Source organism: Pseudophryne corroboree, chromosome 8, assembly GCF_028390025.1.
Source record: "Pseudophryne corroboree isolate aPseCor3 chromosome 8, aPseCor3.hap2, whole genome shotgun sequence".
Classification (NCBI taxonomy): Eukaryota; Metazoa; Chordata; class Amphibia; order Anura; family Myobatrachidae; genus Pseudophryne; species Pseudophryne corroboree.
In genome coordinates this window covers 213216712-213243206 of record NC_086451.1, presented here as the reverse complement: position 1 = coordinate 213243206, position 26495 = coordinate 213216712, and positions in this window count along the sequence as shown.

Genomic DNA, 26495 nt, shown 5'->3' with positions numbered 1-26495 from the left:
CAGCCCTGCAGGCTATCACTGTAGTGGCTCGCGATTAGTGCAAGGGACCCGCTCTTCCCGCCCTGCAGGCTATTCTTTCTGCAGCACAGCTCGCGGACATCAGTGCAGGATCATCCAAACTGTCACTGTTAGCCCCCTCGTGCCATAGAACTTTATTTACACTGGACATTGACATACTAATGCTCTTGCATCCATGACAACCACATACACTTATATCATTTTTATCAGATATACTCTATTTTACATATTATGTATTTATATATATATGTGTGTGTGTGTGTGTTTTAACTTATTTATTAGGGTAAGTATTTAATATTTATACCACTATCCTATATTTATTCATTATTTATTTGTTACATGGCTACATCAATCTCGGCTGACATCGGCAGTGTGAGATTACAACTTTTTGAGAAAAAACACAGTAATTAACTAAACTACCGTATTTTTTCAATTTGCACTCACCGATGTCAAAGTAATTTGTATTGTTCGGCAGTGTTTTACTGGAGAGAATAGTAAAACACTGCCGGACTTAACACAATAAGCCCGGCCGGATCAGTGTAGGTTATTTAATTGAGGTCAATTGCGGTCTGAGGTTAATTGAGGTCACTCTTGTGGGTGACCTTAATTAACCTTGCAGTTAGCCGCAGACTGCAATTTTCCCACCATAGACTATAATGGAGGATTGTGATCCTCCATTATAGCTGCTGTGCTCCGCCTGATTGACAGGCCAGGAGCGCACAGCCAATCAGGAGAGCGCTATGATGTGGCGCTCCCTGATTGGCTGCCGGGACCTCTAGTGACAGCAGTCATGGGGGGGTCCCGGCATTCGGGAGGAAAGGGGGTCCATGTGTAAACAAGGATCCCCTTTAGTGACGTGGACCGGGTTTTGCGGTTTGTTTGTTTTTTAACCCGTGGATGGCTGAATGGACAGAAGAGGACCGATCTTAACTGGATTATAGGTGAGGGTTTTTTTTGTTTTTTTTACAGGTACACCAATGGATTCTACTTGACAACGGGACCAATGGGCTCCATGGGACACTAGGTAAGTATGTGTGAGTGTGTAAGTGTGCATGTATGTGAAAATAAACTTGTACTTTCACGGTATGTGTGTTGTGTTTTTATTTGGGTATTTCTTTTGTTGTGGAACTACAGGTACCAGCGGGCCCGTTAATTCCCCACATGCTGGTATTTGTGGTTCTCCAAGAACCAGCAAGTGGGAGAGGCTTGCTGGGACTTGTAGTTCCACACCAAAAGACAATATTCTTTATTTTTACACAATTTTGGCTATCAACCCGGCACCCACCGCCCTGGGCTGCTGGGGACAGGCTCGGGCTTCACCCCTGGCCCTTGGGTGCCTGGAGTAGGGAGACCTCTTGCTTACAGGGATCCCGATTTCCCCAGGGAACCCTGGCATGGGGTGAATAGTTGGGGGGGTAATGACACGGTCGCAAGTACTACATAAATGTGTCCCCCAGCTGTGGCATTATCTCCCTGGTGCTGGTTTTAAGCCTGGTGCTTGTTTTAATAATATGTGGGACCCCTACGTCTTTTGTCCCCCATATTTTTGGAACCAGGACCGGCCCAAGAGCCCGGTGCTGGTTGTCTAAATACTGGGGGACCCTACACAATTTTGTTCCGGTATTTAAACAACCAAGAATGGCTCAAAGAGCCAGAGGCTTGTTATGCTTGGGAGTGGGGACCCCACGCAATGTTTATTTTTTATTTTTAACTCTTTCTGACACTTTTACATAGAGAAGCATGCACGGATCTCACTAATCCGTGCATGACTATCAAAACACGCTAGCCAGAAGCTGGTCTATTTGAAAGCTCCATTTCTGTACGAATTCCATGCTTTCCAGGCGGTGTTTGGTTATTGTCAGCAGTGATTGAGAATACAAATTCTTAGTAAATTCCTGTGTTGTATAAAATAACAGCCGTGTTTGACCGATGGTCTATTGATTCGTATTTCTGTGGACAGCAGTGTATCTCAATACAAATAGCCCCAACACTGCCTATACTTGTGTTTAGTAAATTCTCGAGATGACACTTAGAGAGAAATAAAATAGAATGGATTCGGGAGCTTAGTAAACTTCCACCTATAAGTTTATTACTGGCCCCCCCCCCCCCATCCATATGTTCTGTATTGTGCCCCAGAGCCTGTGTTGTCCCTATTAATTCTGTTTACAAGTGCAAACCACCCATCGGGCTGTAATATCTGCACTGTCTGTGGTCCCGCAGAGACCCCCATAGGTTACCTACCTAAAAGTTTTTGCCTTGTTTTACCTCATAATTGGCATCGTTCCTCTTACAGGTGGCAGCAGCATTACAGCAACACTGCTGGGTGCAGAAAAGAAGTCACTTGCTGCTGAAGAGCTGGGATCCAAGGGCATGGAGGAGGTGCATCAGTGTTATGAGGAGCAGGGACATCTTTTCATATGGGCTCAATGGGTAGTTGCCCAAGGGCCCCAGGAGTATAAGGGCCCTAGGCTGTTAGCTGGGGGTCCCCTTTCTCCAGGGGTAAGAGATTTAGGAAAATCTGCGCTGGGGAACCAGAGATATCCAACTTCAAAGCAGTGGTCCCCTTCCGGCCCTTTTAATTGCTCTTCCCAGCCAGATATTTCAGGTTCTGTCTGACTTAGAGTTTTTCTGAGGGTATACTCCAAAAGCTGAGACTCTCCACTATCGGTGGACACTGGCAACTTGTCTCTACTTTGCCCAGAACCAGAGATATCAGCCTTCCAGCACCGGTATGCAGTTTTATATATTTGTTGTTGGATTGCTCTGGTTCCTGAACTCTGATCCCCAAGTCTCCAGTACATCAGTACCTCCTAGTTTTTTCCAATTGAAAGCTAAGAAATCTATTTCCAGGAGCTGGAGATATCTGCAGTCAAGCATGCTCCCTTCCCACCGGAAAAGTATGAATATTTAGCCCACTTCACTCTCCACCCCTCTTCTGCATATTAAACACCCCCTACCGCCCTGGAAATCATGTACCAGGGCCCCTTCATTCAGCCCAATGCCGCCTCCTACAGTTTAGTGTTCACCCCCCGCGCCATCTCCCACCATCTATGCAGTAAAGGAGTAATTAGCAGAAATTACTTCTCCAGGTCCTACATGCTGAGTGGAAGATAGAACACCCCCTACCACCTGCAGGACATCAAAGCTCCTGCTTATAGCACCCCCCACCTCTACTGCAGGAGTACGGGAGGGGGCCCCAGTGCATTACTTTGCTAAGGGGCCTAAACTGCTGTTAAGACAGCCCTGATGAATACTGGCTGTGGTTGCGCCCCTCAGGAGCCACCACTGTATGGATTATAAAGGTTTTCTATTATACATTGTTGACCAGTAGTTTACTATGCTTATGCTTGTAAGCGCAGTGAAATAAAGCAGAATTTTATGCCCGATAGTTGGACTCAAGCACAACTGTAAATTATGCCTCATAGTATGAAGGCACAATTAAATCTACTAATGGCTCTGGTAGATGTGCACATGAAGGATCTCCCTATACATATTCTTTTATCTTCAAATAAAACACTTACGTTTCTTTAATATCCTCTGTGGATTACAATTAATGTATTAGATTGCTAGTCTAGTTGCTAGTATCTCAAGGATTTTCAATGTGTTTCAAGCATAGGAGATTGTGTATTTATATAATCTTTCTTGATTTATGGTCTTTTCTGATGTTCAAACATTTTATACCTTAAAATGTAGAGAGAGGCTTCTGTAATTTATATATCTCCTTCTGTGTCTCTGCAATGGTAATCCAATCCTTGTATCCACAAGGCTTCTTATCCCAGGTTTATGGCGCAGGATCCTGCTGCAGCTTCTCCACCACCCACAAGCAGTTTTGAAAGGTAAAAATATATCAAGCATCCTCTTGCCGTTAAAACAGTATCTATAATTAATTTAGTGGCACATAAAGTATCAGCAATAAAAGTGGACTAGCAGGTCAAGTGGAGGAGCAATGGAACCTCCTCAGATGCGCAACACTGGGGGTGGGGGGGACGGACACGTCAATGTAATAGGGTACGAGAATCAGAAAGTGAGAGAATTTGGTAACATTTTCCTGTTTTTTTTTAAGTGGCAATCACTTACATGACAAAACCAGGTTGATTTTGCTATGTAAATGATTGCCACTTTAAAAAAACAGGAGAATTTTACCAAAATATCTCACTTTCTGATTCTCACGCCCTAATACATTCGTCGTCCCCCCCCCCCCTTTCCAAGGCTTCCAGTTGACCTACTAAGCTATTATTATTTCTCTTACGTCCTAGAGGATACTGGGGTCCACATTGGTACCATGGGGTATAGAGGGGTCCACTAGAAGCCTTGGGCACTTTAAGAAATTGATAGTGTCGGCTGGCTCCTCCCTCTATGCCTCTCCTACCAGACTCCGTTTAGAAAATGTGCCCAGAGGAGCTGACAGGACACTGAGCTCCTGGGGGTCCTATTCGCAAGCCCACCTTGGCGAATATACAGATCCGCAGAACGCCAGAAGTAAGAAGAGTGGTGAGTAGGTGCCCGGCGTTCAGGTTAGCGGGTCGCCGGCTGTAATGGCTGCACAAGGGGTAGGAGCGCAGCGCTGATAAACAGGCTGCAGCTCCAGGCTTCAGAGGCATACAGGGTGCGGTGTGTTCCGCTGTGAGGGGCTAGCTGAAGCCACAACACACATATACCCACACTGGCAGCAATTCTACAGGGGTTTTAACCCACTGTAGAACAGAAATTACCTCAGCCAGTATAAAAAAACGGGAAAACCGTGTGCCATTAAGGGGGCGGGGCTTCACTATGAGCGGATCCAGCAGTTCACCAGTGCCATTTTCCCTCTGCAGCTATACACAGGCAGACTGGCAGGGAAGCGCATCCACAAGGACACCAGAGCACCTCAGCGGTACCAGGGGGTCATAGCAAGGGGGGAGCAATATTTGATATACTAAACCCTATTTAGGGTACTTAGTTTGCGACCCAGCTAAACTTGTACTTAAGCTATAGGAGCGCTGTGTGGCTGGCTCCATTATACTCTGTGTCTCCCTAGAGGGCTCTGTGTGGGTTAACTGTGTTTTACCCTATTTTCCTGTGTCAAAGGAGTGTGTATCATGCACAGCAGAGTGTTTTTCTCAATCTGGGGGATCACTGCAGTGTACTCAGGTTAGTACACATTCTCTGGCTAGTGGATCTGAACCAGTAGGGTTAGATTCATTAAAAGGGATGATTTCAAATATTTGAATAAATTATCCCAAAATGAGAAGGAGACGCAATACTTAAGACAATCTGTTGATGATCTGATGAATAGAGATTCAGTAGTCATTCCAGCATCTCAGACCCCTACCATTTGTCCACAGAAGAGTACTGTAGTCCAAATCATGCAGACTGATACTGATGATGATGATGATGTATCAGACCCGGAGGAGGGTGAGGTGGACTTGGGAGGGGGGGATGCAGCTTTGTCACAGGGTATACAGGCCCTGATAGAAGCTATTAGAGATGTCCGGCACATCCCTGATAAGGTATCAGAGGACGAGGAGGAATCTTATTTTAATGTGAAAAGGAAATCCTCAGCTACTTTCCCTGCATCTAAGGAATTAAATTACCTATTTAAAACAACTTGGTAAATCCTGACAAGAAGTTTCAGGTCCCAGAACGGTTACTCACATCCTTCCCGTTTCCTCAGGATGACAGGAAAAAATGGGAAAATCCACCGATAGTTGATGCATCGGTTTCTAGGCTGTCACGTAAGATAGTTTTACCTGTCCCTGGGGCAGCTTTATTAAAGGATGCTGCAGACCGCAAGATTGAGACCACTCTCAAATCTCTGTACACAGCTGCGGGGGTGGCCCAGAGACCCACTATAGCTTGTGCATGGATCTCTAGGGCCATTGCTAAATGGTCAGGTAATCTAATTGACGGGTTAGATTCCTTATCCAGGGGGAGATAATTTTACTCCTACAGCATATACAGTATTCTGCTAACTTTATTGTGGAGGCCATAAAGGAAATTGGTTTACTCAATGCACGCCCCACTTCCATGGCAGTGTCAGCATGCAGGGACTTGTGGCTACGCCAGTGGACTGCGAACGCGGATTCCAGGACAGGCGTGGAAAGCCTGCTTTTCACAGGTGAAGCCCTTTTTGGAGATGAACTGGATACGTGGATATCCAAGGCTACGGTGGGTAATTCTACATACCTTCCTTCCACAGCTCCCCCGGCTAGAAAATCCTACACTGCTCCAAATCTACAGTCCTTTCGGACAGCAAAGTTTAAAAACAAAACCAAAGATTCTTCTACGGCCTTCAAATGCAATAGAGGTAACCCAGAAAACCAGCAACTGCAGGTTCACAGAATCAGAACCCAGGTTCTGCTTCCTCTAAGACTTCAGCATGACGGTGGACTGCACTGCCTGGAAGACAGGCAGGTGGGAGCCCATTTGGGATTCTTCAGTCACATATGGGCAACGTCATACCAGGATCCCTGGGTCAAAGATCTTATAGCCCAGGGCTACAGACAGGAGTTTCAGGAACTCCCACCTCACAGATTCTTCAAAAATGGCTTACCAGCTTCTCAAGAAGCAAGTATGACTTTACAGGAAGCAATTCAGAAACTGGTATGGACTAAGGTCATTGTTCCAGTTCCACTTCAGCTGCAAAACCAGGGTTATTATTCCAGCCTGTTTGTAGTTCCAAAACCGGACGGTTCGGTAAGGCCCATTTTAAATCTCAAGTCGTTGTACCCATACTTACGGGTGTTCATGTTCAAGATGGAGTCTCTGAGAGCGTTTATCTCAGGTCTGGTGGAGGGGGAATTCTTGTGGTCTCTGGATATCAAGGATGCATTCCTTCATATTCCAATTTGGCCACCTCATCAGGCTTATCTAAGGTTTGCATTACAGGACTGTCACTACCAGTTCCAGGCCCTGCCATTTGGCCTCTCTACGGCATCGAGGGTGTTCACCAAGATAATGGCAGAGATGCTGTTTCTCCTCCGCAAACAGGGACTCAACATAATACCGTACCTGGACGATCTGCTGCTAAAAGCACCATCCAGGGAGTAGTTAACATTGCCCTCTCAACCCGACTACTCCAGGATCACGGGTGGATTTTGAACCTACCAAAATCTCATCTGGAACCAGCACGGAGGCTTCCACTCCTGGGGATGATATTGGATACGGAGGCACAGAAGGTATTCCTTCCATTGCAAAACGCATTGATGATCCAGTCGATGGTGCTGGATGTTCTAAGACAAACCCGGACATCAGTGCATCTATGCATTCGCCTACTGTTAAAGATGGTAGCCACTTACGAGGCGCAGCAGTACGGAAGGTTTCACGCAAGGCCCTTCCAGCTGGATCTGTTGGACAAATGGTCCAGATCGCATCTTCACATGCACCAGAGGATCCATCTGTCGCCAAGAGCCAGGATTTCTCTTCTGTGGTGGCTTCAGACTTCTCACCTGACCGAGGGCCAAAGGTTCAGGATTCAAAATTGGATTCTGCTAACCACAGACGCAAGCCTCAGAGGTTGGGGAGCAGTCACCCAGGGGGATTAGTTCCAAGGAAAATAGTCAAGTCAGGAAGCCATTCATCCAATCAACATTCTGGAACTAAGGGATATACAACGCCCTTCTACAGGCATCGCATCTTCATCAAGATAAAGCCATTCAGGTTCAGTCGGACAATGTGATGGCAGTAACGTACATAAACCGACAAGGGAGAACGAAGAGCAGGGCAGCATTGTCAGAGGTAACAAGGATTCTCCTCTGGGCAGAAAGACATGCTGTGGCATTGTCCGCGATCTTCATTCCAGGAGTAGACAACTGGGAAGCAGACTTCCTTAGCAGACACGACCTCCACCCAGGAGAGTGGGGCCTTCAACTGGAGGCATTTGGGTGCATGACATGTTGGTGGGGAATGCCAGAAATCAACACGATGGCCTCTCATCTCAACAAGAAGCTCAAGCGGTATTGTTCCAGGTTGAGGGACCCGGCATAGAGGTTGAGCGTCAAATTCTAGCCCGGAAAGGGATCCCGGATAGGGTTATTCCAACCCTGATCCAAGCTAGAAAGGAGGTAACGTCTAAACATTACCACCATATTTGGAAAAAATATGTCTCTTGGTGCGAGTACAGGAAATTTCCTGCAGTGGAATTTCAACTGGGATGTTTTCGCCTTTTTCTGCAGTCTAGTGTGGATGTGGGCCTACGTTTGGGCTCCATAAAAGTCCAGATTTCGGCCTTGTCCATTTTCTTCCAGAAACAGTTGGCTTCTTTCCCTGAGGTTCAGACATTTTTGAAGGGGGTTCTGCACATCCAACCACCCTTTGTGCCTCCTACAGCACCTTAGGATTTCAACGTGGTGTTGCAGTTCCTGCAATCGGAATAGTTTGATCCTTTACAGGACCTTGACGTCAAGTTTCTTACGTGGAAGGTCGTCACGCTGTTGGCCTTGGCTTCTGCAAGGCGTGTGTCGGAGCTGGGGGTGTTGTCTCACAAAAGCCCCTATTTGATTTTTCATGAAGATAGGGCTGAATTCAGAACTCGTCAGCAATTTCTTCCAAAGGTGGTGTCTGCGTTTCATATCAACTAACCCAGTGGTTTCCAAACTTTTTTGAATCACGGCGCCCTAGAATATCAGAATTTTTTTCACGGCACCCTTAGGCCAAAAACTTCTTATTGAGAAATTTAGAAAGAAATACAGGTTGAGTATCCCATATCCATATATTCCGAAATACGGAATATTCCGAAATACGGACTTTTTTGAGTGAGAATGAGATAATGAAACCTTTGTATTTTGATGGCTCAATGTACACAAACTTTGTTTAATACACAAAGTTATTAAAAATATTGTATTAAATGACCTTTAGGCTGTGTGTATAAGGTGTATATGAAACATAAATGAATTGTGTGAATGTAGACACACTTTGTTTAATGCACAAAGTTATTAAAAATATTGTCTATAATGACCTTCAGGCTGTGTGTATAAGGTGTATATGTAACATAAATGCATTCTGTGCTTAGATTTAGGTCCCATCTCCATGATATCTCTTTATGGTATGCAATTATTCCAAAATACGGAAAAATCTGATATCCAAAATACCTCTTGTCCCAAGCATTTTGGATAAGGGATACTCAACCTGTATTACATTAAGTAGATCGCGTTTATATGTCATCCTTAGGGTCAGCTGTGTGGTGAGGGACAAGATTTGCTTCTGTTTGGCCACATATTTTATGACTGGCAGCCACCAGCACTGGTTTTGCCTATTATATTGACCATGAAAGATATGAATTGGTCCTGGACCACCAACCCAGGGCACCCCTGCAAGTGTCCCGAGGCACCCCAGGGAGCCACGGCACACAGTTTGGGAACCTCTGAACTAACCTATTGTGGTTCCGGTGGTTACCGACACCTCTGCTACTTCAAAGTCCTTGGATGTCGTGAGGGCTTTGAAGATCTATGTTAAGCGGACAGCTCGTCACAGTAAATCTGACTCGCTGTTTGTTCTCTATGATCCCAATAAAATTGGGTGTCCTGCTTCAAAGCAGACAATTGCACACTGGAACATGCTTACTATCCAGCATGCTTATTCCACAGCAGATTTGCCGTGTCCAAAATCTGTACAGGCCCACTCTACCTGATCGGTGGATTCTTCCTGGGCGGCTGCCCGGGGTGTCTCGGCTTTACAGTTCTGCCGAGCAGATACTTGGTCAGGTTCGAACACATTTGCTAAGATCTACAAGTTCGATACTTTGGCCTCTGAGGACCTTCAGTTTGGTCAATCAGTTCTACAGGAACCTCAGCACTCTCCCACCTGGTTTGGGAGCTTTTGTACATCCCCATGGTACTAATGTGGACCCCAGTATCCTCTAGGACGTAAGAGAAAATAGGATTTTAATTATCTACCGGTAAATCCTTTTCTCGTAGTCCGTAGAGGATACTGGGCACCCGCCCAGTGCTTCGTTTCTTCCTGCACTGTTACTTGGTTAAATATTGTGGGTTCAGCGGTTGCTGTTTCCTGGTTTAAAGTTTGGTTAGCCTGGCTTTCCTCTAGTTTGTGTGTGCTGGTTCGGAATCTCACCACTATCCTTTTATAGCCTTCTCTCAAAGTATGTCCGTATCCTTGGGCACAGTTTCCTAGACTGAGTCTGGTAGGAGGGGCAAAAAGGGAGGAGCCAGCCCACACTATCAATTTCTTAAAGTGCCCATGGTTTCTAGTGGACCCGTCCATACCCCATGGTACTAATGTGGACCCCAGTATCCCCTTCGGACTACGAGAAAAGGATTTACCGGTAGGTAATTAAAATCCTTTTTTTGCCATTATTAACTAAGATACTGCTTGAGTATAAGAAGACCAAGAGCACCTTCCAATGTGGCTACTTCCATTTTATATAAGATTTTTAGAACCTTGGAGGTGGCATTTACCAGATCATAGCTTCTAATTTTAAACAGATCCTTTTCTCGCTTTACAGATGGAGGACATCTGTTTGTCACATGGCTCATAAATTGCATTGTTTGCTCTTAACTCAGGCTTGTTGCCATTGAAAATACAGTGGCAGTGTTTCTTGGGTTGGGGTCACCAGATTGTGCAATTTATCCTACAGAAATGCAATCCATCCGTAGGCACATCTTAGAGAGAATGAACATTAAAAAGATACAAATGGCCATAGCTGATCAACTAATTTAAAGAGACTATAATGCTTTTCTCCCTCTTGGTATATGTCTAATATTTGGGGGTAAATGTATAAGAGTATTCTTAATACAGAAAATTTTGTATTTGCTATGATAGTGCCCAGTGGCATAACTAAAAATTTTACTACACCAATCCTAAAAAGTTTCTGGCCCAATCTCCCCATCCCATTGCCTGCGCACACTCCAAAAAGGGGCGTGGCCTCACTGCATACCCCAGGTGTGCAACCTACATGCGCAGACATTGGCATTGGTAATTTATCCTTGTTATAGTAATGTCCCTTACATATTATGCCCCACACCGCAATGCCTCATACACATTATGCCACACACCATAATGCTCATTACACAGTATCCGGTCTATAGGTCGACCACACTTAGGTCGACAGTCATTAGGTCGACCACTGTTGGTTGACATGCATTAGGTCGAAATGAGTTTTTCACACTTTTTTCATTTTTTCATACTTTACAATCCACGTGGACTCTGATTGGTAACAGTAACCTGTGCCGAGCGCAGTGATAGCAGAGCGAGGCACCTACCTGAAGCATGGTGAGCGAAGCGAGCTATGCGAGGGGACACGGTGCACTAATTGGGGTTCCTGGTTACTTTACAAAGAAAATTACACACAAAAAATTAAGAAGAAAAAAACCCTCATGTCGACTTTTTTCATGTCAACCTAAAGATTGTGTCGACGTATTTCAGGTGTCGACCTAGTCGCTGTTGACCAATAGTTGTCGACCTAATGACTATTGACCTAAGTGTGGTCGACCCTATGATCCACACCCCATTACACAATATGCCACAGACAGTAATGCCCATTACACATTATGCCACACACCATAATGCCTGTGACACATTATGCCACACACTGTAATGCCCCTTACACTTTATGCTACACACTGTAATGCCTTATACACATTATGCCACACACCATAATGCCTGTGACACATTATACCACACACCTTAATGCCGCTTACACATTATGAAACACACCGTAATGTCCATTACACAGTATGTCACACACCGTAATGGCCATTAAACATTATGCCACACAACGTAATGCTTGTGACACATTATGCCACAGACTGCAATGCCCGTGATACAGTATGCCACACACCGTAATGCCTGTGACACATTATGCCACACACCGCAATGCCTGTTATACATTATGCCACACACCACAATGCCCGTTATACATTATGCCACACATTGCAATGCCAGTGATACATTATGCCACACACTGCAATGCCTATTACACATTATGCCCCACAGTAAGACTTCTAATTACTTTTAAATTACCTGCTCTTTGCCAGGGTTTTCATGCTCTTGGTTCCCTGCTCATTGCCAGGGGTTTCGTGGTCTGGGTTACATGCTTGTTGCCAGGGATTTTATGCTTTGGGTTAAATGTTTGTTGCCAGGGGTTTCATTCTCTGGGTGTTATGCTCGTTGCCAGGGGTGTAATGAGCATTGCCAGGGGTTTCATTGCCAGTGGTATGTGTAAGAAGTTATACCAAGGTATACTTAGGCGCTTGAGACGTGAGATGCTTTACTTAGCAGCTGCCTCTAAAAAAATAGGGAAGTCACTCCCACAATATACATTAAAAGCAACAACAAAAAGAAAGCTGAGCTATAGTAGATGCCGTAAAGCATGAGAAGCTCACCATAAAAGGACTTACTGAAGCCTACTTTCCTCTAACAGTGAATTGCTTGTAAACCTCCTACTGGACTCTCATCTACACACAGGACCACTGTTGTTCGGACAAGTTTTTTTTTTTTTTTATACCGGGGCTTCTCCTCTAGGAACAAACTCCTCCAGCCAAACACAAATTCAGTTCCTGACCTACGTATTGGGTAACATTATCCTAATCATGTGTATGAATTCACACTTTATATATATGAGACATGCATGTTCTTTTGACTTTTAATATTAAATTGTTTAATTAGAGAATTTTAATTCATCCTTGGATATTGTTTATTATACCATCTACTATAGTGCAGCCTCCTTTTTGCTGTCATTGCCAGGGATGTAATGATCGTTGGCAGGGGTTTCATGCTCTGGATGTCATGCTCGTTGCCAGGGGTGTAATGCTTGTTGCCAGGAGTATCATGCTCATTGACAGCGGTTTCATGCTCTGGGTGTCATGCTCATTGCCAGGGGTGTGTAATGCTCGTTGCCAGAGGTATTCATGCTTTGAGTGTTATACTCGTTGCCAGGGGTGTAATGCTGCCGCCAGCGCCATGGACTCCCGGCACTTCCCAGCTCTTCCTGGCTCCTTGTCAGATGCTAGAGGTAAGGGTTTACCTCTAGCATCTGTCTCGTCGAAGGGGGTGGCCATTTTAGGAGGGACATTTAGCAGATTGACATGCGGACGACTAGTCCGCATGGGAATCTGCTCCTTAAACAGTGGTGGCGCCCACCAGCCTTGTGCCACCAAGCCTCCACAGTGGCTTCGAGGGCTGTAGTTATGCCACTACCACTGATTAGTGCCAATAAGTCTGAGATTTCACTATTTAGTGTCCAGCAATATAATGCAGTGAGTGCTTATTGTCTAATATCATTCCAAAGTAATGCAGTGTAATCAGAGCTTAAAGTGGTCCTGGAGAGGTGGTGGAACTCACACAATGCCCATAATAACAATGCCCCTTACACACAATGCCCACAATAGTAGTGCCCCTTACACATAATGACCACAGTAGTGCCACTTATACACATAATGCCCACAGTAGTGCCCCTTATTCACATCTCTTGGGGCAGCACGGACGGTGTAATGGTTAGCATTACTGCCTCACAGCACTGAAGTCATGGGTTCAGTTCCCACCATTGTCCTAACTGTGTGGAGTTTTTATATTCTCCCCCTACTTGCGTGGGTTTCCTCTGGGTACTCCAGTTTCCTCCCCCAATCCAAAAATATATTGGTAGGTTAATTGGCTCGCAACAAAAAATGAACCCTATATTGGTAGATGCTCAATTAGCTTAGTGATATCATTCAGGTGCTAGAAAGGGAGGGGTATTTCTAAGCAAGAAAAAAAGGCATACGTTTCCCCCAGCACCCTGAATGATAACCGTAACCAGATATAAATGCCACATTATAATAGAATTCAGAGATCTTCGTTACACATATTTGCGCAAATGTGTGAATAAGCCCCAAAGCCGCATCAAGGCGTCTCTGTATATTTGGGGGCCCTAGCGCTATATCTAGGTGCAGGGTGTGGCACCCCAAAACACCAGTATAAGCCAGAAAGCCCAGCGTAGCATACCAGTGAAAAAACTATAGTGTTAATTAATTAGTATTTAGGAAGCCGAAGCTATAGAGAAAGTGATACAAAAATGAAATGCAATTAAAATAGAGAAATAGTGTTAAAAAATTAATAAGTGAAAAGTGTTAATAGAATGTAAAGGTATGCCACACTAAGGCCATCCAGCTCAGCCAGTCCAGAGGCACCACACCTCACACCTCCATTACCCCAATCTGGGTCTAAGATTAACCAGCAAGGAGCCACATGATAATGGCTCCTTACTACAATATGTCTAAGCTAAGAGCTACCTACCTTGGAGCAACCCCATAATGCTCCATGTGGCATGTCAGGGCCTGCACCTCCTCCTAATGCAGGAACCTCTCTGCCTCTCACAACAAGCATATATGTATTGGTAGATGCTCAATTAGCTTAGTGATATCATTCAGGTGCTCGAAAGGGAGGGGTATTTCTAAGCAAGAAAAAAAGGCATTTGTTTCCCCCAGCACCCTGAATGATAACCGTAACCAGATATAAATTCCACATGATAATAGAATTCAGAGATCTTCGTTACACATATTTGCGCAAATGTGTGAATAAGCCCCAAAGCCGCATTAAGGCGTCTCTGTATATTTGGGGTCCCTAGCGCTATATCTAGGTGCAGGGTGTGGCACCCCAAAACACCAGTATAAGCCAGAATGCCCAGCGTAGCATACCAGTGAAAAAACTATAGTGTTAATAAATTAGTATTTAGGAAGCCGAAGCTATAGAGAAAGTGATACAAAAATGAAATGCAATTAAAATAGAGAAATAGTGTTAAAAAATTAATAAGTGAAAAGTGTTAATAGAATGTAAAGGTATGCCACACTAAGGCCATCCAGCTCAGCCAGTCCAGAGGCACCACACCTCACACCTCCATTACCCCAATCTGGGTCTAAGATTAACCAGCAAGGAGCCACATGATAATGGCTCCTTACTACAATATGTCTAAGCTAAGAGCTACCTACCTTGGAGCAACCCCATAATGCTCCATGTGGCATGTCAGGGCCTGCACCTCCTCCTAATGCAGGAACCTCTCTGCCTCTCACAACAAACATATGTATTGGTAGATGCTCAATTAGCTTAGTGATATCATTCAGGTGCTCGAAAGGGAGGGGTATTTCTAAGCAAGAAAAAAAGGCATTTGTTTCCCCCAGCACCCTGAATGATAACCGTAACCAGATATAAATTCCACATGAGAATAGAATTCAGAGATCTTCGTTACACATATTTGTGCAAATGTGTGAATAAGCCCCAAAGCCGCATCAAGGCGTCTCTGTATATTTGGGGTCCCTAGCGCTATATCTAGGTGCAGGGTGTGGCACCCCAAAACACCAGTATAAGCCAGAATGCCCAGCGTAGCATACCAGTGAAAAAAATATAGTGTTAATAAATTAGTATTTAGGAAGCCGAAGCTATAGAGAAAGTGATACAAAAATGAAATGCAATTAAAATAGAGAAATAGTGTTAAAAAATTAATAAGTTAAAAGTGTTAATAGAATGTAAAGGTATGCCACACTAAGGCCATCCAGCTCAGCCAGTCCAGAGGCACCACACCTCACACCTCCATTACCCCAATCTGGTTCTAAGATTAACCAGCAAGGAGCCACATGATAATGGCTCCTTACAACAATATGTCTAAGCTAAGAGCTACCTACTTTGGAGCAACCCCATAATGCTCCATGTGGCATGTCAGGGCCTGCACCTCCTCCTAATGCAGGAACCTCTCTGCCTCTCACAACAATATAGGGAATATAGATTGTAAGCTCCACTGGGGCAGGGACTGATGTGAATGGCCAAATATTCTCTGTAAAGCGCTGCGGAATATGTGTGCGCTATATAAATAACTGGTAATAATAAATAAATAAAATAAATCTCTGGCTCTGTCACTCCAGCAGATCACTGCCTGTGTTCCTCTAGCGCAGCGGTGGCCAACCTGTGGCTCTTGAGCCTCATGCGGCTCTTTCTTTATTCAAATGTGGCTCCCGACACTCAAAGTCACGTGACCACAACAGCTCTGGAAACTGCTGCACTCTAGCCAGACAGTCAACAGCAGCACTACGGTGATTGAGAACTAAGGAAGCCAGATACTTGAGGTGAGACACCCACTGTCAAACAGAGGACACATAAGGGGCTGCTGCAATGGCACGAGGTGTGTTTTCGGGGGGGCTGTAGTGACACATGAGGGTCCTGGCAGGAGTGACATAGGAGAGTTCTGGCAGGAGTGACTCATGGGGGAGCTGGCTGAAGTGACACAGCAGGGTACTGGCTGAAGAGACACATAGGGGAGCTGAAGTGTATTATGTGAATCTGGCTTTTTCAATATATTTTATGTGGATCTTTCTTTCTCAATTATATTATGTGGAAGTGGGTTTTTAAATGTATTTTATGTTGGATCTGGCTTTAAAAATGTATTATATGTGGATCTGGTTTTTGAAATGTATTTTATATCAGAGGCGTGGCCTAGCAGGCACAAGGCCACACCCCATTTTTGAATGTACGCCTGCGGCTCGATGTTGGCTCTTTGATGTGCCTAACAACATTTTTGGCTCTTTGTTTCTGACTGGTTGGCCACCCCTGCTCTAGCGGCTCCATGCCCTGTATCCCTCCAGCAGCTTCCCCACCTCTCTTGTCCCTCTAGCCCCCTCTCATCTTGTCTTCAAGATGCACATAACCTGCTCCTCTTCGTGGCTCATCTTCACTTCAACAGCGGTGACAGCATGACATAACATGTGCCTTGACGGAAAATAATCCACTGGGACCTGGGGGGGAGATGAATGCTGTCTAACAGGCACAGTGTGTGTAAGTAACAGGAGGGGTGGGCTGTAAATGGAGTCGGACCATGGAGCCATCAGGACCTGAGGAAGGGTGTGGTGGCTGCAGCTCATCAGAAGCACAAGCGCCGCCTGCATCATCTATTGATGTAGGTGATGGGGCAGGTTTTTCTGTTGGAATTACTGTGCAGGGAAATGCAGGTGGTGGAACTGTGGGGGTCATTCCGACCTGATCGCTCAGCTCATTGCAGTTTATCGCAGCGATCGAGTCGGAACTGCGCATACGGCACCGGTGCATGTGGCGCTGACTGATTGACAGGCAGAGGCGGGAGGGGGTTGCACGGTAGCATTTGGCCACCGTTTTGGGGGCGTGGTCCGGCCAATGCAGGCGTAGCCGGACCATGCGGGGGGCGGGTCGCAGCAGCTGCGTGACGTCACACGCAGCCGCTGCGACCAGGGGCAGCGAAGAGGTTCTCCCGGCCAGCCGCAGGAGCTGCGCTGGCCGGGAGTTACTCCGCAAATGCAAAAGCATCGCCGCTGTGCGACGCTTTTGCACTTCTGCGGGGAGGGGGGGCGGCACTGACATGCGGGGCGGACTAGCCCTTTGCTGGGCGTTCCCCCACATGTCTGAGTGCCTGATCGTAGCTGTGCTAAATTTAGCACAGCTGCGATCAACTCGGATTGACCCCTATGTTCCACCTTGTTCCCCCCCCACTTTAACCCCTAAGTGTAAAAATACTATCATAAAACTATATTTTGACATTGTGGCCTTTTGCAAGGGATATATGTGGGTATGACACACAATCAGTGTGTGGTCAAGACCAGAATGGTAATAAAAATAGCACAGAGATCAGGGAAAGAGGTGGCATACACAACTACATACAATTGTTTTTATAGCCTGCACAGAAGTTAGACATTTAGAAGTTAAAAGTTAGCTTTGTACTAGCAGTTGGCGTTGCTGGCTGACATGGTGGCACATTATGATAGGAGTTCAAGGAAAAGCGCATGATTGGATACAAGTGTCACATGATCACCTTATAGCCAATGACAATTTGTGCACATAACTGAATATAGGCCCTCATTCCGAGTCGTTCGCTCGGTAATTTTCATTGCATCGCAGTGAAATTCCGCTTAGTACGCATGCGCAATAATCGCACTGCGACTGCGCCAAGTAATTTTACAATGAAGATAGTATTTTTACTCACGGCTTTTTCTTCGCTCCGGCGATCGTAGTGTGATTGACAGGAAATGGGTGTTACTGGGCGGAAACACGGCGTTTTCGGGGCGTGTGGATAAAAACGCTACCGTTTCCGGAAAAAACGCAGGAGTGGCCGGAGAAACGGGGGAGTGTCTGGGCGAACGCTGGGTGTGTTTATGACGTCAAACCAGGAACGACAAGCACTGAACTGATCGCAGATGCCGAGTAAGTCTGAAGCTACTCTGAAACTGCTAAGTAGTTTGTAATCGCAATATTGCGAATACATCGGTCGCAATTTTAAGAAGCTAAGATACACTCCCAGTAGGCGTAGGCTTAGCCTGAGCAACTCTGCTAAATTCGCCTTGCGAGCGATCAACTCGGAATGAGGGCCATATATACAATCTGAAAATGTGACATTATGACACTTATGGTGCAGTACCAGTGTTTTCACAGTGTTTCCATATTTTCATGGTGTTTTTTTTTAAGACACCAATATACTGTATAGGACAAAAATGTAACTTTCTATGTAGTTAAGGTATAGGGTCTAATAGGGTCTGTACACAGCGGGTGCAGCGAGAGGGTCTGCACACGCACACCGGCTGCAGTGGGCCTGTGCGACCCTTCACCATGCAGCCGCATGTAGTGACGGCCCTAGGGGGGGGAGGCGACACCGTTTTGCTGGGCGTGTCGGGCAAAACGGAGGAGTGACGGGACTGTTTTTTGGGGCGGCTGAGTGACATCATATGCAGTCGCTCTGAGAAAAAAATGGGGCCAGACCGCCTGCCAGCGCTGCCAGCGCAGCGCAGCCAGGCAGGGCACACAGGGGTCAACCTCAAACTGATGCGTTTGCAATTAAATTGCAAATGCATCGTGGGGTGGTGCCACACACATGCTGAGTGGCCTTGCTCTGTGCTGAGCGACCCTCAGCATGTGATTAGATGGACACAGATCTTGCTCCAGAAGAAAGATCTGCGTCCATCTCCAAATAACCCCTATAGTCCAAATAATTTCAGGTGACATTTTTACTGTTGAAGTAAAGCAGATGATTTACTAAATCTACAAAATATCATGGAAATAGGCTACTGAAGTGGCCAAAAAAGTGAAATGGGGATGTGCACATATGAATGTACTGTAAGTTAAATAGTTTTCTCTAACGTCCTAGAGGATGCTGGGACTCCGTAAGGACCATGGGATAGATGGGCTCCGCAGGAGATATGGGCACTTCCAAGAAAGACTTTGGATCTGGGTGTGCACTGGCTCCTCCCTCTATGCCCCTCCTCCAGACCCCAGTTTGATACTGTGCCCAGAGGAGATGGGTGCACTTCAGGGAGCTCTCCTGAGCTTCCTGACAGAAAGTATATTTGTTAGTTTTTTTATTTTCAGGGAGCCTGCTGGCAACAGACTGCCTGCATCAAGGGACTGAGGGGAGAGAAGCAGACCTACTTCTGTGAGTTTCAAGGCTCTGCTTCTTAGGCTACTGGACACCATTAGCTCCAGAGGGAGTCAAAACACAGGTCTCACCCTGGAGTTCGTCCCGGAGCCGCGCCGCCGTCCTCCTCACAGAGCCGGAAGATAGAAGCCGGGTGAGTATGAGAAGAAAAGAAGACTTCAGAGGTGGCAGAAGACTTCATGATCTTCACTGAGGTAACGCACAGCAGTGCAGCTGTGCGCCATTGCTCCCACACACCTCACACACGGCAGTCACTGTAAGGGTGCAGGGCGCAGGGGGGGCGCCCTGGGCAGCAATATAAACCTAATTTCTGGCAAAAGAGATATATATACAGCTAGGCACTGTATATATAAAGAGCCCTCGCCAGTTTTTATTATATTTAAGCGGGACAGAAGCTTCCCTCAGCACTCACCAGCGCCATTTTCTCCACAGCATAGCTGAGAGGAAGCTCCCCGGATTCTCCCCTGCTTATCCACGGTGAAAGGGGGTTTCAGAGAAGAGGGGGGGGGGCACATAATTGGCAGCAAATAATAGTATTACAGCGCTACTGGGTAAACACATTGTGTGTTTTTCCTGGGGTATTAGCGCTGGGTGTGTGCTGGCATACTCTCTCTCTGTCTCTCCAAAGGGCCTTGTGGGGGAACTGTCTTCAGATAAGAGGATTCCCTGAGTGTGTGGTGTGTCGGTACGTGTGTGTTGACATGTCTGAGGTAAAAGGCTCTTCTAAGGAGGAGATGGAGCAAATGTGTGTGTGTGGTGTCTCCGTCGACAACGCCGACACCTGACTGGATATGTGGAATTAAGTGCTGAGGTAAATTTATTGCACAAAAGATTAGAGAACAGACAGGGAATCTACCCATGTCTGTCCCTATGTCGCAGGGACCTTCAGAGTCTCAAAACGCCCACTATCCAAAATAATAGACACTGCTACCGACACGGAGTCTGACTACAATGATGCAAAGTTACAGCCAAAACTGGCAGAAGAGTATTCAATATATGATTATTGTAATAAAAGATGTTTTGCATTTCACTGATGACCCATCTGTCCCTGACATGAGGGTACACATGTTTAAGGGGAAGAAAGCTGAGATAACATTTCCCCCCTCTCATGAACCAAATGAATTGTGTGATAAAGAGCGGGAATCTCCAGACAAGAAACTGCAGTTTCACAAAAGAATTCTCATGGCGTATCCTTTCCCTGCTAGGGCCAGGATACGATGGGAATCCTCCCCTAAGGTGGACTAGGCGTTGACACGTTTACCCAAAAGGTAGCGCTGACATACCAAGATACAGCTACCCTCAGGGATCCTGCAGATAGCATGCAGAAAAGTACTTTGAAGTCCATTTACACACATTCTGGTACACTACTCAGACCGGCGATTGTGTCGGCAGAGGTTTATAGCGCTGTAGCAGCGTGGACAGATACCTTATCAGCGGCGATTGAAACCCTAGATAAGGATACCATGTTATTGACCCTAGGATATATAAAAGATGCTGTCTTATATATAAGACATGCTCAAAGAGACATTGGTCTACTGGGTTCTAGAGTCAACGCTAAGTCGATTTCTGCTAGACGTGTCCTGTGGAACATGCAATGGACAGGTGATGCCGACTAAAAAAGGCATATGGAGGTTTTACCTTACAGGGGTGAGGAATTGGGTGGAGAAGGGATCTCGGACCTGGTCTCCACAGCTATAGCTGGTAAATCTGATCTTTTGCCTTATATTCCCTCACAGCCTAAGAAAGCACGGCATTATCAAATGCAGTCCTTTCGGTCGCAGAAAAACAAGAAAGTACGAGGAGCGTCCTTTCTTACCAGAGGTAAGAGCGCAGGGCACAGCTAGTTCCCAGGAACAGAAGTCCTCCCCGGCCTCTACTAAATCCACCGCATGACGCTGGGGCTCCGCTAAGGGAGTCCGCCCCAGTGGGAGCACGTCTTCAACTCTTCAGCCACATCTGAGTTCACTCACAGGTGGATCCCTGGGCAATAGAAATTGTTTCTCAGGGTTACAAGCTGGAATTCGAAGAGGTGCCTCCTCGCCGGTTTTGATTATCGGCCCTACCGGCTTCTCCCCCAGAAAGGGAGCTAATATTAAATACAATTCACACATTGTATCTCCAACAGGTGGTGCTCAAGGTTCCTCTCCTTCAACAAGGAAGGGGATATTACTCAACCTTGGCTGTAGTCCCGAAACCGGACGGTTCGGTCAGACCTATTTTAAAATTAAAATCTCTGAACCTGTACTTGAAAAGGTTCAAATTCAAGGTGGCATCGCTCAGAGCGATCATCGCCAGCCTGGAAGGGGGGGATTTTATGGTGTATCTAGACATAAAGGCTGCATACCTTCATGTTCCCATTTATCCACCCCATCAGGCGTACCTGAGAATTACGGTACAGTATTGTTATTACCAATTTCAGGTTAATTGGCAGAAATGATGGTGCTCCTACGCAAGCAAGGAGTCACAATTATCCCATACTTGGACGATCTCCTAATAAGGGTGAGATCAAAAGAGCAGTTGTTGAACAGCGTGTCACTTTCACTGAAGGTGTTACAGGAACACGGCTGGATTCTCAATATCCCAAAGTCACAGTTGGTTCCTACGACTCGTCTGACCTTCTTGGGCATGATTCTGGATACAGACCAGAAAAGGATTTTTCTTCAGATAGAAAAAGCTCAGGAACTCATGACTCTAGTCAAGAACCTGTTGAAGCCAAAACAAGTGTCAGTGCATCATTGCACTCAAGTCCTGGGAAAATGGTGGCGACGTACGAAGCCATTCCCTTCAGCAGGTTCCATGCAAGGACTTTCTAATGGGACCTATTGGACAAATGGTCCGGGTCACATCTGCAAATGCATCAGCGGATCACCCTGTCCCCCAGGGCCAGGGTATCTCTCCTGTGGTGGCTGCAGAGTGCTCACCTTCTAGAGGGCCGCAGGTTCGGCATTCAGGATCGGATCCTGGTGACCACGTACGCGAGCCTCCAAGGTTGGGGAGCAGTCACACAGGGAAGAAATTTCCAAGGCCTTTGGTCAAGTCAAGAGACTTGTCTTCACATCAACATCCTGGAACCAAGGGCCATATACAACGCCCTACGTCAAGCGGAGACCTTACTTCGCGACCGACCAGTTCTGATCCAGTCAGACAACGTCACCGCAGTAGCTCATGTAAACCGCCAGGGCGGCACAAGGAGCTGAGTGGCGATGGCGGAAGCCACCAGAATTCTTAGCTGGGCGGAGAATCATGTAAGCGCACTGTCAGCAGTGTTCATTCCGGGAGAGGACAACTGGGAAGCAGACTTCCTCAGCAGACACGACCTGCATCCGGGAGAGTGGGGACTTCATCAGGAAGTCTTCGCATAGATTGCAGGTCGGTGGGGACTGCCCCTAATAGACATGATGGCGTCCCGTCTCAACAAAAAGCTACAAAGGTATTGCGCCAGGTCAAGAGATCCTAAGGCAGTAGCTGTGGACGCCCTAGTGACACCGTGGGTGTTCCAGTCGGTCTATGTATTCCCTCCTCTTCCTCTCATACCCAAGGTGTTGAGAATAATAAGAAAAAGAGGAGTGAGAACAATAATCATTGTTCCGGATTGGCCACGAAGGGCCTGGTATCCGGATCTGCAGGAAATGCTCACAGAAGATCCGTGGCCTCTTTCTCTAAGACAGGACCTGTTGCAACAGGGTCCCTGTCTGTTCCAAGACTTACCGCGGCTCCGTTTGACGGCATGGCGGTTGAACGCCGGATCCTAGCGGATAAAGGTATTCCGGATGAGGTCATGCCTACGCTAATAATGGCTAGGAAGGACGTGACATCTAACATTATCACCGAATATGGCGAAAATATGTTCTTGGTGTGAGGCCAGGAATGCTCCTACGGAAGAATTCCATCTAGGCCGTTTTCTTCACTTCCTACAAACTGGAGTGAATTTGGGCCTAAAATTAGGCTCCATTAAAGTTCAGATTTCAGCCTTATCCATTTTCTTTCAAAAGGAATTGGCCTCTCTACCTGAAGTACAGACTTTTGTGAAGGGAGTACTGCATATTCAGCCTCCTTTTGTACCTCCGGTGGCGCCTTGGGACCTTAACGTGGTGTTAAGTTTCCTTAAGTCACATTGGTTTGAACCACTTAGAACAGTGGAGTTGAAATATCTCACTTGGAAGGTGGTCATGTTGTTGGCCTTGGCTTCGGCTAGGCGAGTTTCGGAATTAGCGGCTTTATCACATAAAAGCCCCTATCTGGTTTTCCTTTTCCATATCGATAGAGCGGAATTGCGGACCCGTCCTCAATTCCTACCTAAGGTGGTCTCATCCGTTCATATGAACCAACCTATTGTCGTGCCTGTGGCTACACGTGACTTGGAGGATTCCGAGTCCCTTGATGTGGTCAGGGCTTTGAAAATTGACGTGGCCAGAACGGCTAGGATCAGAAAAACAGAAGCACTGTTTGTCCTGTATGCAGCCAACAAGGTCGGCGGCCCTGCTTCAAAGCAGACTATTGCTCGCTGGATCTGTAACACGATTCAGCAGGCGCATTCTACGGCAGGATTGTCGTTACCAAAATCGGTTAAGGCCCATTTCACTAGGAAGGTGGGCTCTTCTTGGGCGGCTGCCCGAGGGGTCTCGGCATTACAGCTGTGCCGAGCTGCTACTTGGTCGTGGTCAAACACCTTTGCAAAGTTCTATAAGTTTGATACCCTGGCTGAGGAGGACCTCCTGTTTGCTCAATTGGTGCTGCAGACTCATCCGCACTCTCCCGCCCGTTTGGGAGCTTTGGTATAATCCCCATGGTCCTTACGGAGTCCCAGCATCCTCTAGGACGTTAGAGAAAATAAGATTTTCTCTATCGTCCTAGTGGATGCTGGGGTTCCTGAAAGGACCATGGGGAATAGCGGCTCCGCAGGAGACAGGGCACAAAAAGTAAAGCTTTAGGATCAGGTGGTGTGCACTGGCTCCTCCCCCTATGACCCTCCTCCAAGCCTCAGTTAGATTTTTGTGCCCGGCCGAGAAGGGTGCAATCTAGGCGGCTCTCCTAAAGAGCTGCTTAGAAAAGTTTAGCTTAGGTTTTTTATTTTACAGTGAGTCCTGCTGGCAACAGGATCACTGCAACGAGGGACTTAGGGGAGAAGAAGTGAACTCACCTGCGTGCAGGATGGATTGGCTTCTTTGGCTACTGGACATTAGCTCCAGAGGGACGATCACAGGTACAGCCTGGATGGTCACCGGAGCCTCGCCGCCGGCCCCCTTGCAGATGCTGAAACGAGAAGAGGTCCAGAATCGGCGGCAGAAGACTCCTCAGTCTTCTTAAGGTAGCGCACAGCACTGCAGCTGTGCGCCATTTCCTCTCAGCACACTTCACACGGCAGTCACTGAGGGTGCAGGGCGCTGGGAGGGGGGCGCCCTGGGAGGCAAATGAAAACCTTTTTTGGCTAAAAATACCTCACATATAGCCTCCGGGGGCTATATGGAGATATTTAACCCCTGCCAGAATCCATTAAAGAGCGGGAGACGAGCCCGCCGAAAAAGGGGCGGGGCCTATCTCCTCAGCACACAGCGCCATTTTCCCTCACAGAAAGGCTGGAGGGAAGGCTCCCAGGCTCTCCCCTGCACTGCACTACAGAAACAGGGTTAAAACAGAGAGGGGGGGCACTAATTTGGCGTTAGAAATATATAAAAGATGCTATAAGGGAAAACACTTATATAAGGTTGTCCCTATATAATTATAGCGTTTTTGGTGTGTGCTGGCAAACTCTCCCTCTGTCTCTCCAAAGGGCTAGTGGGTCCTGTCCTCTATCAGAGCATTCCCTGTGTGTGTGCTGTGTGTCGGTACGTGTGTGTCGACATGTATGAGGACGATGTTGGTGAGGAGGCGGAGCAATTGCCTGTAATGGTGATGTCACTCTCTAGGGAGTCGACACCGGAATGGATGGCTTATTTAGGGAATTACGTGATAATGTCAACACGCTGCAAGGTCGGTTGACGACATGAGACGGCCGACAAACAATTAGTACCGGTCCAGACGTCTCAGAAACACCGTCAGGGGTTTTAAAACGCCCGTTTACTTTAGTCGGTCGACACAGACACGGACACTGAATCCAGTGTCGACGGTGAATAAACAAACGTATTCCTTATTAGGGCCACACGTTAAGGGCAATGAAGGAGGTGTTACATATTTCTGATACTACAAGTACCACAAAAGAGGGTATTATGTGGGATGTGAAAAAACTACCGTAGTTTTTACTGAATCAGATAAATTAAATGAAGTGTGTGATGATGCGTGGGTTCCCCCCGATAGAAAATTATGGGCGGTATACCCTTTCCCGCCAGAAGTTAGGGCGCGTTGGGAAACACCCCTTAGGGTGGATAAGGCGCTCACGCTTATCAAAACAAGTGGCGGTACCGTCTATAGATAGGGCCGTCCTCAAGGAGCCAGCTGACAGGAGGCTGGAAAATATCATAAAAAGTATATACACACATACTGGTGTTATACTGCGACCAGCGATCGCCTCAGCCTGGATGTGCAGAGCTGGGGTGGCTTGGTCGGATTCCCTGACTAAAAATATTGATACCCTTGACAGGGACAGTATTTTATTGACTATAGAGCATTTAATAGGATGCATTTTCTATATATGCGAGATGCACAGAGGGATATTTGCACTCTGGCATCAAGAGTAAGTGCGATGTCCATATCTGCCAGAAGATGTTTATGGACACGACAGTGGTCAGGTGATGCAGATTCCAAACGGCACAAAGGTGTATTGCCGTATAAAGGAAGAGGAGTTATTTGGGGTCGGTCCATCAGACCTGGTGGCCACGGCAACTGCTGGAAAATCCACCGTTTTTACCCTAAGTCACATCTCTGCAGAAAAAGACACCGTCTTTTCAGCCTCAGTCCTTTCGTCCCTATAAGAGTCATATCTGCCCAGGGATAGAGGAAAGGGAAGAAGACTGCAGCAGGCAGCCCATTCCCAGGAACAGAAGCGTTCCACCGCTTCTGCCAAGCTCTCAGCATGACGCTGGGACCGTACAGGACCCCTGGATCCTACATGTAGTATCCCAGGGGTACAGATTGGAATGTCGAGACGTTTCCCCTTCGCAGGCTCCTGAAGTCTGGTTTACCAAGGTCT